General features: G+C 37.1%; 1 long non-coding RNA gene across 4 annotated transcripts in view; it reads right to left on the reverse strand.

The window, feature by feature from the left end:
* The window catches only part of LOC125182550 (uncharacterized), a 77,544-nt gene that overhangs the window by 19,717 nt on the left and 39,312 nt on the right, over positions 1-18,515 (reverse strand). For all 4 annotated transcript variants that reach the window (XR_010829705.1, XR_007162565.2, XR_007162566.2 and 1 more), the window contains one exon: positions 7,409-7,516. This is a non-coding gene — a long non-coding RNA (uncharacterized lncRNA). The remainder of the gene's footprint in view (positions 1-7,408; positions 7,517-18,515) is intronic.

Consider the following 18,515-nt stretch of genomic DNA (forward strand, 5'->3'; position numbering starts at 1 on the left):
AATATAATACAACTGAGCAAAATAACACAAAGAGAGAAATAATTTAAATTTTTTCAGGAATTATATCCAAGTTTTGCTTTACTCTCATTCCCCTAATCCACAGGGCCTCCTTCAATACATAGCCTGTCCCAATTCCCACCTACTGCTCCTTTTGTCTTTTCTGGAATATGGCACACTAGTTTTTGGCCCATCAAAAAGGTGTGGCTATGCTGGGGTAGAGTAGTAGGGCTGGAAGAGTTTACTTTAGCGCATATTAAAAGACCTATCATTCTGGTCACAGTCACACTGGACTTCTGTGATTGAGCTTTGTCAAAAGACCTGGATAGCCTTGTCTTGCCTCAATGTCCTATAAACTGCCTTAAAAGAATAAAATAAAGTAAAAAAATTATTATCAGTAGTGTTTCTACTATATTTTGTATCCATCCCCCATAGTAACCAGATGCCAAATTATTACCTAGGTTTTAAAAATTGCTCAAAAGACTACTTTATTTTGTATAATTTAGCTGACATATTTAGTTTGACAAAGAATAGCATTTACCATTTAGTAGAATAAAAGTTACTTTTATGAAACATGGGTAAAATTCATGCCAGGAATTGACAAACAAAGGCATGTATAGAGACAAACCATGCACACTGGAAATGCTCAGTCTGCAATTGGCCTAGCAATAGGGAACTACTGATGAGAAGTCAAGGTCATTTCTAATGTGTTAATCTCAAAGCATCAGGACAGGATTGCAGTTTTATTCTGGTAAACATGGAAAATCCACTTAGTTGTGTGAGTAATTAAAACATTGGATGCCCCACTGGTCATTCCTAACTCAGTTATCAGCAAGAATCCCACTAATCATAAGTCAAGGATGGAGTCTGTGCATGTGCTGTACATGTGGCTCTCTGCATATGTCTGCACATCATTTCACAGGAAACTATTTCACACTAGACCAGCTTGGTGAGTAGCTGTTGTTCACACCCACCAAGAAATAAGTACATGTGAGAATAATACCTTTACAACTTTGAAATGTCCTTAGACAGACTTTTAATCTCCAGGCCATCAACCTGCTGTGAACTCTCCTCCTGACTTTTCACACTTACAGAGAACGGGAGTCAAGCAACACACCATAAGGCAATATGAAAAGACAGAAAAATTCTGGGAAGTGCAAAATTAAGTGTAAATAAAAATATGTCATCTTTTAAAAATATGTGGCTGCTTCATCATATATTTAAGCATAAGCATGCATATGCTGATACAAATTTGATTAGTAAATTAGATTGCAATGCTTAAAATGCAAGATGATACTAATGAATTCTAACAATAGTCTTCGGCTCCATCTTCTTGGTGTCTGCTCCATATGTCATGGCTGGCACAAAAGCACAAGTAGTTAAAACACCTGTGTTTTCACAGATTTCTTGCTAATGTTAAGTTTAACCTCTGAAGGCCTTTTCATTCCATCTCTTAGTATTATTTGTATACTTAAAGAAATATATATTTCACTTAGCAAGGATACAGCAAAACAAAGGACTTGACCTCATGACCTGTCATCTGAAGGCCTTGATATGGTGTTAATCTAAGCCTTGATATCAACTTAAATTGAGCGTTTTAAAAGACCAAGAGAAAAGAAGAAAAACAAAGGCAATGCATACGTACCTGTGTCCTTTCAGAGATGGAAGATTCAAAATGGAAGATCATGCTGAGGCATTAAAGAAAACAAACTATAACATCTGCAAATTCTGTCTTTCTTTCTTTCTTTATTTATTTATTTATTTTCTGTTTTTTTGTTACTTGCTTGATGAGGAATTGGTCTACTAGAGAAGCCATCACTGGCAAGTTAAAAGGTGTGAGTTAAGGATGGATTTCAAAGAAGAGGGACTGGATGGTTGGCATAGAGGAGACAGAAGGTTGTTTCAAGGACATGGAGAAGCTCACACAAAAGATAATGGAAGAAGTGATGGACAGAGAAATCAAGTAAAAAGCACAGAAATAACAGTAAACCAAAAAATAGAAGAGAGCAGAAATAAACAATTTGGACATGAACAATCCTAGTCTTGTAAAAGACATGGATTTCAAAATGAAAAGGAAGAAACCTGAAGAAATGAGCAGTGTTTCAAAGCCTTAGGAAACTGGGAGAAGGGAGAAGGGAGATGGGGAGCAGAATATTGTGTACATCAATTAGAAATGACCACAGCACCAAGAGGAGAAAAATCTGAGACACTGAAATTGTTTCAGTAAGAGAGCTATTGAAGAATTTAATTAGTTACATAGGTAAGAAAACAGAATTAATTTCAAGAAAGGAAAAAAAAAAAAAAAAGGTGGGTGGTGGGTAGATGTATGTGACCATATCAGGTTGGCTTACACCTCAATTTATGTCTCTGAAGTCAGGGTTTTACAAACCTTTCTTCCTTATTCTTCTGGGAGGGCATGTTCCCTATTCCTTATTTTGCTACAAGGAGCTAAGTAGATCCTTGATCCTTAGTGTCAGTGGGATTCACAAAAACTGAGGGGTAATGTCATTCCCTTTAACAAGGTAATACCAAATTTCCAGCTGAATGTTTTACTCCTTTGAAGTTGCTTACACAAAACAGCAGAAAATTGAAAATGTGATTGCATTGGGTTTACATGGCAAGGGTTTGGTAGCAGGAGGGCTGAAGGGGTGGCCTCTGCGAGCAGAGCCCAGCAGCTGCCCCATGGCAGATCAGAGCCAGATCCAGCCGGCTCCAAAAGGGACCTGCCTCTGGCCAGAGCTGAGCCAGGCAGTGAGGCTGCTTGGGCCTCGGGGAAAGCAGAGTTAAGGAAGGAGCAGAGGTTCCCCTGCGGCCTGTGGAGAGGCCCCTGGTGGAGCAGGCTGTCCCCCTGCAGCCCATGGGTCCCACACGGAGCAGATCTCCACGCTGCAGCCCGTGGAGGAGCCCCCGGTGGAGCAGGTGGATGTGGCCTGGAGGAGGCTGCGGCCCATGGAGAGCATGTGGGAGCCATGCACAGAGCCATGTGGGAGCAGTTGTTGAAGAGCTGCTGCCTGTGGGCAGCCCCCGCAGGCTCAGTTCGGGAAGGACGGCATCCCGTGGGAGGGACCCCACGGGGAGCAGGGGCAGAGAGGGACCATGAAGGAGAGGCGGTGACAAAGAGTTAGGGACTAACTGCAGTCACCATTCCCCGTTCCCTGTGCTGCCTGGGAGAGGGGGTGGGAGGGGTGGGGGGTGCAGGTGGGGAGTGTGGATAGATGGGAAGCTGTTTTTAGTTTGCTTTTAGTTGCTCACTGTTCGATTCTGTTATCAATAGGCCATAAATTACATTAATCTCCCTATGCTGAGTCTGTTTTGCGTGTGATAGTAACTGGTGAGTGATTTCGCTGACATTACCTCAATTCATGAGCCCTTTTTCATCATATTTTTTCCTCCTGTCCTTCTGAGGATGGGGAGTGAGAGAGCAGTGTGGTGGTGCTTAGCTACCTACCAGCCAGGGTCAAGAAGGCAGAAATTTGTTTTTCAGGACACTTATTAAATACTAAACCTAATTCTTCATATTCCTTCATGTTTTCTTCTAAAACTTCATAATAACACAAATGCATCCTGAGAAAGCACATTTCCCTAGGTGTAGAAGATGTATATTATTTTTTAAAAGTCTTTAAAAGTCTTTAAAAGATTTTCTCTACCTTCTGTCCAGAATGGATGTCATCTTCCTTCTCATTGTTTCATTTGAATTCTCCTTCTCTGGATACCGAAGGAAGAGAACAGAAAAATTCTGTGCACAATGTATGGATGGGGCAATCCATCCAATTTAATTTTAAAAAGTCAAGATGACAGTTGTTTCCACTGGACTTCAGATATTTGCAAAGAATTTCACTTGGTAGTGCAGTTTTGGTTTGCTTTAAACAATTCATAAAAAATTTTACTCAACAATTGCCTGCAACAAAATGTCACCTCCCCGTAAAGAACGATTAAGACAGGCAACACTGAACTTCACAAACAGGCTGTCTGACAATCTTGCTCCGTCAATACATGCTAGAGAATCATCATCCAAACAAACCAGACAAGCTGTCTCTTTTGACATCTGCTCCTGTTTCAGTACATGAATTATCCTCTTGGGTTATCCCATTTTCAGCTGCTTCAGCATGGATGCCATCTTATAATTTACCTATTCCAACATTTTATCTATCCTTTCAACTGAATACATAAGTAAAGGAATAAATAGTATAGAAATAATAGCCAGAAAAACATGAATGACTTTTTCCCAGGATGACAGATACGTAAAATGAGAACACAGAGGGCTAATACACAAAATTATTTTTAAATATTTTAAGCAATCAGTATTTATAGTTTATGAACATGTGAAACTGTAAGATTATTCTATTAATTATTAATGTACCAGTAATGAACAGTTTCCCACCCCCATTACTTCTTAGCTCTACCCCTTCCTTCAGCCCCCTCCCAGCAAGCTTTTCTTTAAACTAAATGACAACGACAGCATCTCTCTGCCCCTTTGAACAGTCTTCCAGAGAATAGAATTTCAGTCTCATGAGGGCTTTTAGGTTCTACCATATTATGGAAAGTAATACTTATATTCTGTCACATCCTGCTCCAATTTTATCACTTCTGCCTGCTTGCTGTCTTTTAAAGGGTCAGCAAGGTATTTTGTTGTGCATCGGAGAACCATGATACGTGTATGTTGCCACTTTTCTTCTTCATGATCATCACCAGCAAAATAACTAGGAAATTACTGCAATTCACATAAGCTGGGATATCAGATGAAGGGAAAGTCTTAAATTTCTTTAATAAAGTGATTGATAGACTTTCACTGTGAAACAAAAACACAGAGCTGGATAAGAATATCTTGGCTAAGACAAGCAGAGAATCTGATATTTGCAGACAGCTCAGCCAAATCAATCATAATAAGATTGAGAGGAACAGAAAGATTCCATATAAAATTACACAGGCAACACTTCTGCATACTAAGTAACATTTCATGGAAGCAGAGTGATAGTTTTTCTTAGGGCATGATTTGGCTCAGAGGGGTGGAGTATCAGTGCATGATACGGATGAAAAAAATTTGAGAGATTCCTTTAAATTGTCATCCAAAAAAAAAAATGTACAATGTACAAAGTGATAGCATTTTCTCCCTTATCTGAAACATGAACCAAGACCAAGATGCAGAGTAGGATGGGCTCTGCAAACCTAGTTAGTTCATGCACCAAAGAGGCATGATCTGTTCTCTATCTTCTTAAAATACAAGACCTAACTAAGCTAATTGAACAGAGGGGGCACCTGAAGGAGACAGATCACATCTGGAGGCTAAAGTAATTTTGTTGACAATGTTCAAAATTAAAAGCTGGTATTCTTAGCACAACATAAAGTACTTCACAAAAGACACTGATGTGTCAAGTTATCCCTGAAATGGGTTGACACAGAAAGCAGAGCAGTTAGGGAAAAGTACTTTTTGCACAGTATCGAAAAGGCCATTTACAATTCTGCAAATATTTCTGAATAGGAATTTAATAGATAGGCAAAGATAGTGGACTGGTGAGTTTCAACTTCAGCATACTTCAAGATTTTGCAAAGGCAAAATCCCTTTCTAGAGGTCAAGGACTGATTCACAGTAACACAGAGTTGTTCTCTATGGCCATTACTGGCGTCACTGTCGAAACTATTGATGTTCCCACAATTCCTGATTGTTGCAATACATTTGCAAGCAGCAGTCCTCAGTATCTCTGTCAAAAGGGTGACCTAGCTGGAATGTCTTATCAAGCTATGTCTTATCCTGTACAACGTCTTCTCATTATAAAGAGAAAAAACAAAAAACAAACAAATACAAACAAACAAAACAAAAACAAAAACAAAACCTTCACTTTTACTGATACTCAGTTGTCCAACTGATACGTTGCTGTCATTTACCACATATGATGTCCATTTTATTTATTTTTTATTATTTTTTCCTGTGGGGCATTACAGTTTGGAAAACACTGACACCTGCAAAAACTGTCCTTCATGCTTTTCAGGATACAGAGCTTGTTTTCTTTCTTATTATCTTCAAGTAGCTCTGCAGGAGATAGGGTACCAGCACCACAACTGTTTGGCAGCAACCACTTTGAAATGAAATGAAGCTTCCATGACTGGATTAAGAATGAAGAAGAATTCAGGCAAAAGCAAATCCAGTAAGAAACAATTTTGGTCTATTTTTTTCAGCTGTCTTTACATTGAAAGAACATCTGTGCAGCAAAACCACTTTCATTTATGTATGCTTTACTTTCATGGTCATCACAGACTTGGAAATGACAATGAAATTATCACAAATATTTCTGGTTTAGTAACTGTAAATTCCAGCTAACGTAATTAATATTAGCAGCAAAAATTTCAACAGTTTATAAGGGACTGGTGTTGGAGAATTAAGAACAGAAGTATCTAGTGCAGTCACTGAAACTTTAGGTTCCAGTGATGAGACTTTTTAATATGTAAAGCAATATATTCTTTAGAATATTTTTGCTCTGATCGGAACAATCAAAGAATTTCCTTACTAAAATATTAGGAATACACTCAGATTTTAAATGTAACCAAATACCAGTTAGATAGTTGTCTTTATTCCCTGAGAACTGATACGAATTAAATAAGAGAAGATGTGACTGGTTGGTGAAGAAGCAAACACTAGTTAAGTAACTGTGTAAAATACTGTCCATTTCACAGAAAATAAATTGTTTATAACCTTTATTGTATTATTTCTAACCTCTTCTCCAAGAAATCACATTAGCACAGAGAAATGGACCAAAATCACAAGTGGACCTGGCTTGGCCCAAAAACAAGATTGTGAGTTCAGTTCCATCTGTATGAGTTGGTATTACCGTAAGTTTTGCTGTAGTTCTCAAAATGTACAATTGCCGGAAAAGTCTCAACTGTGATGTTATTGAACCAGGATCTTATTTATCAATAAGAATGGATGACAGGATTTCTGACATGCAGTAGCAGCTTCTGCAAGGTAATATTAATAATCACCTTAATTTTTAATTTTATGACCCTTTATATTTAAAATTAAATTGATAGAACATGAAGTGATGAACTGATTTTTTTTTCCAGAAGTTATTTGTATCAAACTTCTCAATTTAATGTGAGTTTTTGTTTGTTTGTTTGTTTTGTTTTTCTTATAGATAGGGAAGTAGGGTCAAACAGAGCAATACAGCAGACATACCATTAACATAGAATCAAATTTCCAAAACAAGTCATCCACAGGCAGCAGGTTACAAGTACTGTATGATGATGCGTAGGAGCAATGACTGATATACCTGTACCTCAAGTACAGGACTTGCATTTCCTGCCTAAACCCACAAGGATGAGCCAGTATGTTCCAGACAACTTCCAATATAGAGCCCAAATGAGTACATAATGGGTTCGTATAGGCTCAGCAATGTTATGGTGTAAGATAATGTCTTACCATTCTTTAACATCCACCACTTATGTTGATATCCCCATCTTCATTCTCTTTTTAGTAAGAGATTCTTATACTGCCAATTGCAGAGCAAGATCGATTCATGGAATTAACCTGGAAAAAAAATCCACAGATAAAGAACTGCTTTTATTTTATTTTTTCATCTTCTCTACAATACAGTTAATCAGCTGAGTATTCTTCAAACTTTTTTGTTATTATTTTCCCCTGCAAGGACATAATTCCATCCAACACTAAGCATGCCTTACAGCGTGAAATAGGATCACAACCAGAGCTACACGGGATTCAGAATTACAATGGACGTACTGAAGCCAAGCATTTGATTTTAGCTGCCTGTTTTTTAGAAGGAGGTTAGCATTGTAAGATAAAGATTTCATGTTAGTAAGAGACAATTTCATTAGAGATAGATAGAGCATTATTCCAGCACTGATCCAGAGTCCAACAAGAGGTCCATTCTGCCCTCACAGAGATGAGTACAAAAAAATATGAGCCCCAATGGCATCACACTGGTGTGCATAATGGTTTGAGACTGGAGTGGAGCCAGACTTTCACCATTACCTGTGTTTTTACCCAATTGAGTATCAATGTTTCTGCTGGTTCACATTAGCAGATAACCTGCAAATATTCTAATCCAGAGGAGCTCATTATTTTCTCGTGGTGCTTGCCTACTGCCATTCCCAAAATCTGTGGGCCTCTTTGTTAGTACTCAGAATATTTTGTGTTCTTTATTAACTCTTATTCATTCACATTTCAGAAAAGGTTATGAAAATCAACAAGAGTTTTGCTTCTTTTCTGTGAGCCATGACAGAAGTTCTTGGACTGCTGTGGGGGTTAAATGAGACATTTTACCATGCAATTATAAGTGATGCAGAGCAGTCTGCATCAGAAACAGAAAAACAATTCTCTTCTACTGATCATTTTACAAATTACATCAGTTTCTTTCCAGGAAGCACTGCATATTATTATTTCCAGCTGATGGTCTCTTGAAGCCAGTGCATACACAGTAGCTCTGGAGCATGTTCTGAGCTGGGTGTTGGCCCACGTGTCCAGTGGCAATGTCTCACAAACACATTTCCTTCTTCAGATATACAGTGAGTTATTTTTATTAATATTCTATTTCATGACAGTATTTAAAATTGCAAAAGCATAAAGTCAGGCCTGTTTTAGGTTATCATGAGTCTCCAAAAAAGAAATGGGAAGTATGACCAAATAAATGCACAGAAATATCTACAAGCATATATTTTTTAATTTTATTCTTTGAACAATCTAGCCAAATACAACACTGCTATACTTAATATAATTGAAAATCAAGCCTAAAACCTATGATGAATTTTATATATGTAATTGCTACTTCCTTTTTATGTCACTGAACACCTCTTTAACTTTCATTCCTGCAGTGATAAATCTCTGTTTAGAGAACTTTATAGTCAATCTTTATGTAAAATGAAAGTTTACTTATCTAAATCCAAAATTACCATTTTTAGCACCTTTTAATATCTTAGTGATTGTAACTTCTTTTACTGCAAATTTGATATATTTACAATTTTCATTTTGATATTAACATTCTATTAACATGAAACCAGGAACATGTTATTACAATGGAAAAAGGGAAAGACCAATAAAAGTTTTCATTCTTTACATCAAAACCCTGCCTTAGGAAGGTTAATTATCATATTGTACTGAACGTGACATGTAGTGTTAGAATGAAAGTGCCTTGGTACTAGAGGACTAGAATACCGTACACAGCTCTGGCAAACAGAATGAATAATTGAAATCCAGTGCTTTTATGCTTCACTGAAAAAAAAACAATATTTCATGGCACATAAAGTTATTCAGCTTATTTGGATTAAGGTTGAATGATCATCACTGACCAAAACAGAAGCAGTGATGGTACCTTCATGTAAGTGGTGAAGAACATTCATAAATATTCTTAGGAAGCAAGATGTACCTGCATTTAATCAGTACTTATTAAAATTTTATTCCCTATAGTTATTCAACAGGATCTGTGGTATAAAAACATAATTACAAAAATCAGATTTGAGCTCATTTGACAACAGAAGGGTTTTATGGTGACCTATCTCCAAATGTTCCTATTTGTAATTAAATGCAGCGATCAGCAGTAAGGATTTTGAAGCTGTTTTAGTAGTTCCGCTATTCTGCTTAACATGTGGCACCCGTAATAATTAAAATGATACTAACACATGCACAATTTTATGGCCCTTATGGTGCAACCCATTATGCCAAATAAGGGCCTCTGTTTTCACAGCATACTGCACATGGTCTCATTACACCCACTTTTCTTTTCCTGTCTTCACACTAACAACTGTTAAAGTGAATCAACACACGAAACGTACTATAACAGCTTAGTGTTTATGATATGTGTGCTGTTAGTCAGTGAACAGGAAAATCTAAACATTTACTGTTTATGTAAAGAATAGCGTTAGTGTTAGCGAATTGCTTGGGTCTGCTTACTTTATTATCTAGATCACAAACATAATGACGGGTGTCAATGGTACCTATATTTTCCCTTTGCTTTGCTCTCCTGTGTAGATTTCTTTAAGAATTAGAGGAACATCACATTTGCAGTTCTTGAAATATTTTCTATCAAGCAGTCTTCTTTTTCTGCATTAAAGAAAGAGAAAACTACTTCTATCATTATCTCCCATCGCAATAAAATATTTCCATTAATTTTCTCTTCTTCTTCCATGTATTGTGTTCAGATATGTTTGGTTTATCCAAAGCATTAGAAAGTTACACAATTTTCATGTGACATCTCAGGAAAATCTACAAGAAACTGGGAATTCTAGATTAGTGCTTTTTTATCATGAATAATTTTGCAATTACACAGCTACTCAAAGACCTCCTACACTCATTTTACAGTCATCAGTTCGGAATGGCTTTCACTCTCTTGGTCTGGGATCCATTCCAAGGAAAGTCCCATAGGTGGGACACCAATGGATTGGACTAAATCTATCCTCCACATTTCGTATTATAGCTTTGTGTGAACATTAGTTGAAAGTTCATATAAAGAGTAACAACCTGTCCTTTCATTTTCCCCCTTTTTCCCCTGTGGACTGCCACTTAATCCAAACCATTTCAGGATTTTGCTATGTTATCAGTGGTAAGGGGAAACCAAAGCCCCTGAATGCGAATGGCATAACAACTCAATTGATTTCAAAGACATAAAATGAAAATCATCACGAAATTACAGTGTTTGGGCTCCAGATATGATTAAAATAGAGAAGTCAACCAGAAAATACTAAAGTGAGTAATATATAGGGGCCACATATGCATTAAAGTGCCACTTTAAAAAAAAATACATCTGGACCCATTAGATTTCAAACAGGATCAGCAGTGCCACAATGTAGGCAAAGGGAGTAAATGTCACCATTGGGCTACTTTCACCATTGTCTTCATGGTGAGTGATACTGCACAGAAAATTTGCAGTCTTCAGGGTCCCTGAAGGCTGAGGAGAAGGACTTGACGGGGGCAGAAGTGAGTGAGAGGACTAAGGCAGAGAAGGATGATATCTGTGTTACAACTTCTCCTTGGCCTGTTCTAAGAAAATCTTTCTTTAAAATAGATAGGCAGATAGACAGACAGACAGAAAGATATTTTAAAAGACTAAGGAAAAAAAAAAAGTATCTGATAATTACCTTCTGTCTGAACTTGAGGAAAGTTGAGTTCCATGATCCCTTTTTCTTTGATTAAAATGAATGTTTGTGATCAGGATTACTATTTACTACCCCATGATCAAAAACAAATAACCCACTTTGTTTGTTTCTTACTGCAAATGAATTAAATTAGACGCCATTAGGAGCACTAGCTGTTTATATCCTTGTTTCAGCAGTGGTAGTATTTGAAGTTTCCTGCGGTAAGTTCATTACTCGTATTTTGTCCAGAATTAGTGAAGCGTGCTGAAAATTGCTAATGACAGATGTTTCTCCACTCTGTCACACTTCTTGTATCATTTGATTTGGAAAGCAACATACGGTGTTCTGCTCTATCAGTATGTCACAGACTGTCTGTAAACAGCTGGTCATAACTCAGTTCAGTGAAAACCATTACTTTCCAATGAAGTGCTGGACACCCTCCAAATTGCATTTTGGCATGGCCTGAGCTGCATAATGCACAAAGTTCTTCTGTTCTGAGGTTACCTAAGGAAGGATTTTTCTCCCTCTTCCACTTGTTTATTGTGTCTCAGGAAACAAAATATCTTTTTTTAAATGGTTAGATAAGAGATAAACAGCGCAGGAAATAAAAATGCTTTTTCTTCTCCCAGGAACCCATAAAAACTGTGACTGGAGCTGTGCTAAAAGAAAAAAAAAATGCAACCCTACCTCACCATTTCTGTTTGTGCCTCAGGTTGAATGGGGTGTATTATCGGGGTCAGGGCACACAAGATGATGACAGATTGAAATGTCTCCTATCAAATAGTTGTGGCATTCTAACATTGCTATGACTATGGGGCTATTCCACAGCTCCTAATCACAATGAATCCTATTAAAAACATCTCCCTGCGGTTTACGCGTTGGTCAGATGCAAAGAAATCCATTTCATTTATGCATGTGAGAAGCAGAAAATACAGAGGGCAGATTTAACACCATACACATAGGGTTATAAGGCACAATTTGCTGTTTCTTTCTGACAAAATTACTGCCTTGGTTGTTTTAAGATGGTATGCCATGTTATTAGTACATATTTAACTGAATATGTACCATACACTTCATGAATACCAGTTTCCATCTCAGTGGCATATAGAGTCTGGAATAGATATATTATTTATAATGAAAGTATAAAGCATTTAGACAGCATGTTTTAACAACTGTACTTAATTGACAATAACTACCACGTGTATTTAAATGAAATCTTTACTTAGATACTCTTGGTTTAGAGTGTGACAGTAGGAAAAGACATCAAAGCCACCTGTAATCTCTGGAGACTTCTGCAATACTTGTACATTAGCAAACGGAAGATTAGCTTCTTTTTGCCCAGTATAAGAGGATGATATTCATATTTAAATTTAGGGCAATAATACAAACATTTGCAATCAAGGATTATGAAATCCAAAGATCCCAGTGGAAAAGGGAAAAAAGTGGAAAAGATAGATCATGTCAAGATATCCAGCTATTCTTACAACCTTTACAGCGGTTAGCATCAGAAAAGACTGAGGAAAACCCAGCATCACCAAATCAAGTTGGATTTTCTAACATCTAAGATGACATTCTGCCTATCATTGGATGTTATAAAAAGTTGAAGAGAAACCTACTGTTAAAAAAAGAGCTCTCACGCAGAGAAATAAATTTTCCAGAGTACTGAACCACAAAGACAAAAACTTATATGTCAGTGTCTCCAGCATTTCTTTGAAATGCATCAACCTATATAAGAATAAAGAGCTGATTACATTAGGTAAATTCTAAATCCTTTTTTTTCTTTTCTTTTGTTTCCTTTTTTTTTTTTTGACATGTTGAACACTACTGAACAGATGGGCTTTACTGAGATATAGTCTTACAGAAAGTGTTCAGCTCAGTTTTGTTGAAGAGGATGCAGCTTCTTTTTCAGTGTAGAATTTTTACTGAGGATGGAGTATAAGCCTGCTTAGAGGATCTGAGGGATGCTACAATGATAAAAAAAGTCAAAAACATCTATAGCTCATTTTTTACATGTACTACACTACTTCTGTACAGAAACGATGCAAAATATTTCTCAGAACAATACAAAAGGTCCCTGCCCTTAAGAATGTATTATCTCAATGAAATAAGTAGCTTGAGAAGAAGCATAGAAAGGAAAAGGTCATAGAGCAACTACACAAATAACAGAACAATTGAGTTTTGTCAGATGTTAACACAACAACTTCTGCATAAACTACTAGCATCCATTGATTTAAAGGAAAAGTTCTCTAATTACTGCTTAACTGAACTCAGTAAGTAGACAGGGAAATTTGCATCATCAAAATTCAAAACAATTTTATTTTCCCCTTTCAATAAGTAGGTACCTGTTGTTCATTATTACGCATGGTGCCTATAACAGGATTATCCACTCCTACAGTTTTTACCTTATCAGAAAATGTCAGAAGTTTGCATTTGGTTTGGTATCTCATCCCACTCAACAGGTCAGATATATCCTTTAACTTATGTTATAAGTTATAACTTATGGTATATAATGAAGTCTAATTAACAACTTCACTTGCTTGTACAGCTATTTTCTTGTTAATTTTGTGATTATGTCCTCTGGCCTCAGCAAACTGCTGTAACATTTGTAATCCAAAAACATTGTAAATTGTGCTCATCTTTTCCATCAAAAATAATTAGTCATATAGTTCTTAAAGTTTTCACCAAATTTGAGCTTTGGAAAATATATTTAATTGTGGTCTTTGAACTGTAGTGAGCTTATTTCAGAGTAGAAGTTCAGTTGTATCAATAGAAAAAGGCTCAGCATTAACACACACACACACACATCGAAAAAAAAAAGAAAAAAAAAAAGAGAAGCTACAAACTCTTATGCTCAGCCCCAAAGCAGACTATTGAGAAACATAAATTCATTCTGCAACAAGAAGTAAAAACCAGTCATGTTAGACTTATCTGTTTGTGCAAATGAGATCATAAACAACCATGAACACCCATCTGAAGGTCTCTTACTGTTTTGCTGTACCAGTCCCTACTTTCTCCACTTAACTCCTTGGGTCTCTGCTGTCCTCCCATTCACTTAGTCCTCTGGAAACAATCATGTTCTCCAAGGGTACTGAAGAGGTATCATTCAATGGCAGTAAATGCAAAAGAACCTGATGACTGAGCTGTCAAACCATTGCCTGAGATCTCAGCAGCTTTCTCTTGCATGCTACCTCTTAGCTTGACTAAAATAACCTTCAATGTTACAGTTATCACTGAGTCTCCATAAGTTTTGATCTAACTAGGCTGAACACATTTAGGTAGCCAGTACTATACATTACTGGGCTGAGTTTCAAGTTCTTTGTTCACCATATGGAGGCAATCATAACAAGACACAAAAGCATGCAGAGTAAGGGGGGGGCTGTCTCATATCTCCAATAAAATTTTGCCAAAGTGTGTCAATCTCAGCACAAGTTGCAAAGACACATAAAAAGGAAACATATTCATGAGTGCACCACAACAAGGCAAAGCTCGGATGATGTTGATACCAAAACAGAGGTCTTTGTTGGGTCTGTTGATCAAAGCAAGATTCTATAACAGATTGGTTTTGTGAAAATGGAAATAACCAGTCAGAGTAAATTTCAAAATAGATACTGGAGCTAAACACATTATCATCATTCTAAGCACATGCAAAATTAAGATTGACCTCCCAGTACTAAAAGCAAAAACAAAGTTTTCCTCATAAAGTGATCACAAAAACTAGAAAGGGCATAGAAAGTGCTAGGCGTACAAACTCATACTGGCACAAGATATTCATCTAAAGACATAAGATGAAGGACGTGGTATAACTGCCTACAAAACAGTGTTCAAAAGCTATTCTTAAAGAATCGGATGAGGCAGTTAACAATCTGGGAGGCTCTAAGAATATAGCATATCACAGTTGCAGAGATTTCAGTGTGCCATCAAAATGCTTGCTCTGTTAGTACTAGGAGATAGAGTCTGAACCTGACTGTGTGATAAAGTGAGAAGTTACTGGGCAAATTCACACATCAATTGGCTGGAGTAGTAGTCATGTTGCCATAACAAAGCCAACAGTTAATGTTTGTCAAAATCTATAAGATTCCAACATGATTATCAAATATTACCATTAGCCAATAATGACAGCTGATACAGAGTAGACCCTGACACTCAAAAATAGTGTGATTTCCAAATGCAATCCATAAGTAGTACATACTGATTAAAAGCCATCAAGCTGAGCAACTTCCTGTGCCTTCCTGGTTCCTGCCTACACCCATAGCTTATTTTCTGACATCTTCCACCAGTCTTGAAGGTCACAGTCTTGCAGGGGTTCATTAAGTCCTAATTTTTCTTAAGTCTAAATTCCTTGTTTTTCCTGTGTTGTAATCAAGCATTCAGAACCAAGAATCTTTCATACACATAATCTCTCCAAAAAAATGCCCCTTGCTCCACAAGTGTACAAGCTTACATGTTAACAACTTACTGAGGAGATGCTTGCAATTCTTTAATTTAGAAAAGAAAGTAAATTTGCATTTGTCATGTGTTTGGAAGTTTTGACTGTCCAAGGCACTCACACGTTTGATCCAATGTCACAATTCAAAACAACTTTTTGAATGCCAGATAGCAGTTTAATATGTATCAAACAGGTAAAAAGAATTAAATAAATTAAAAAAAAAAACAACACTTAAAGAGTGATGCAATACAAAAGTTCAAGAACACTCCAAAAATTGGCACATGTATATTAGCTCATATTTACTGGGCACATCTAACTATGAAAGCTGAAGAACATTTTGACCTAACCTTGCATTTATACTAGGAGAACAAACCACATGTGACAGATTCTGCTCATGTTATTTAATGCTCTAGGGGAAAACTCAGATACCGTAGCACTGGGTGTGGTAAAGAACCTGAACAGAATAGAACAGAACAGCTTTGAAAGACATTCAAATTCTTTCTATCATAATCCATAATGATAGATTTTTAGGCAGCAGCAGTTCCAGCATATCCTAATCACTCTGTGAATGTGAGCATTACCAAAAACAAAAGAAAACAAAACAAACAAGCAAACAAAAAACAATACAAGGAAAGATGAACAACACACACAGTAGGGATCTGACTGCTTTACTACAGTGGAAAAGTATATAATCTTTTTGCATTCCCCTTCCTGGGACTTTGACATGGTCCATTATGAAGATGTCAAATGCATGAAATTATCAGTCAGGATTTTCCCCTGTCATTTTCGCATTTTCTGAAACACGCAACACTTTTCTCATGATAACATATTTGTGCATTTTCCCATAAATGATTTGTAAGCTTTATTTTAAAACTGTCAAATGGTACTTGGCTCAAGAAAGGAACAGTAACTCCTTTGACAGTAACCCATACTCAGCACATCAGGTTTTATCCCTTTACACCCTAAATTTTTTAGAGAGTAATCTAAGAATTCAATTATTTCACTTGTGAAGAAAAATGAGATGAAAAATATGTCAGCAAGTTTTTATTTTTGCCCACAAACTGAGTGAGTTCTCTTATTCTTCCTTACATTACAAAATACTGTTTCAAGGGCGATCACATTAGGCTGTTTCGTTCTCTCCTTAATTACTGTTCCATACAGTTATAAATAGCAGACAGAAGGTGAGTGGAAAATGACAAAACAAGTTTATTCTTAAGTCTAACATAAAACACTACAGGCTAAATATGTACAGGGAATTATACAAACAAGTGCTGAACTATATACACATGTTATAACAGAAGGAAAGACATTTCATACATACAAGGAAAATCTTCCCAAAATAACTTCAGCAAAAATGCCTGCTTATCCTTATCTAAACTGGTGATTTAAGTGGCCTCAGCCATAGCTTTCTCCAGAGATTAACATATTCCTGAAGGTATTCTTTTAGTGTTTTTCCAGGCTCTAGAGGGTTTCCAGCAAGCTTGTCTACTAATTTCTCCTCTCAGTCCTCTTAGCAGCCCCACAGTGCCCACTTATCATTTTGGCTAGTGCGGGAACCAAATGCAGCATTACAAATAAAGCTGTCTCATCTGTAGATATACAGGTGAAGCTGCCTCACCTTTAGATATGCGTGCAATACATATGAGCTTGCTAAGCTATACTGGGTCCTCTGTCAGAGCAACCAGTTGTGCTAGCTGGTCTCTTAAGGCATCTTTCAGCCCTGTGTTTCAACTATTGTGCTGTCCCATGTAGATTATCCATACTCGTTTCAACTCAGTGAGTTATAGCATTCAACCAACCTCTTAGGCTGGATTCCTGATACCAAATAAATGTTACAAGGCTTGGGCTATCAGATACAATGATGCACTGAATCTGCCATCCTCAGCTTCCATAGAGATGCCATATGGACATCTCCTCAGGTTAGTTGGTCCCCAATTAGAGCAACATTAACATTGCAGAAAGTAAACTGTACCAAATCTGTGCTGTTTCTACATGTACAAAGCAAAGTTGGAAGGATCATTTAATATTGCCTTTCTTTTGTTCAAGAGTAGAAAACCCTTACAGAGATTTGACTCTAGTACAAAATACTTTAAAAATGATAAACTAGGTGCACCACTCAAATACTATCCCGAAAACCCATAGATTTATTTTACATCGATTCTTAAGTTTGGTACATACCATCTCGAAATCACAAAATAAAATTACAAGTGAGTGCTTGGATAGGAATCAGTTAACGATTCTCTAGGCTTAGGCAGCCTTTGCTATGACATATCTGGACTCAGTTCCTATGCTTGAATCCCCTTTCTATATGTGATTCTGCAAGAAGACTGGAATAGGACCCAGGTCTGGACTGGACGCGTCCAATATCTCAGCCAAGGAGGCCGTCATAAAAAGGACTCTGAAAGAGTTTCAGGAAGTGAGCAGAGCACTCTACAGTGAACCGGATAGGAATGTAATATTTCAAGGAAGTTGATTTTTAAAGTCCATTAAATTTGGAGCTAGAGCTGATTCATGTCATAAAACATGAGTTTTCTCTCTCTCAAAAAGGTGCTTACATCCTTAATATAACTATGACTCTTCATATCGATAAACATGATTCATCCAAAATCTTAAATTCTTACACTTACTAATATCTTGCATGTAGATCAGCTGTGAGTGAGGCAGAGAATTCCCTCATGTCACATGTAAATGTATCACTTTTAAATTTGCTAAACTTTTTTTGCTATTTTGAAGAAAGGAAAATGTGAATATATGGATCACCTTCTCTCAATCATTCCTGACTCACATATATCTAATGTATTTTCTTAATAATGTGGAAGTCCCATCCCTGGAATTGTTCAAGGCCAGGCTGGATGGGGCTTTGAGCAACCTGGTCTGGTGAGAGGTGTCCGTGCCCATGGCAGGGGGGTTCAACTAGGTGATCTTTAAGGCACCTTCCAACCCAAACCATTCTATGATTCTTCCATTCACCCTCTCTGAGCAAACCCGGGCATCCCTCATCTCATCAGATAGAAGT

Source organism: Anser cygnoides, chromosome 2 (assembly GCF_040182565.1).
Source record: "Anser cygnoides isolate HZ-2024a breed goose chromosome 2, Taihu_goose_T2T_genome, whole genome shotgun sequence".
Lineage (NCBI taxonomy): Eukaryota > Metazoa > Chordata > Aves > Anseriformes > Anatidae > Anser > Anser cygnoides.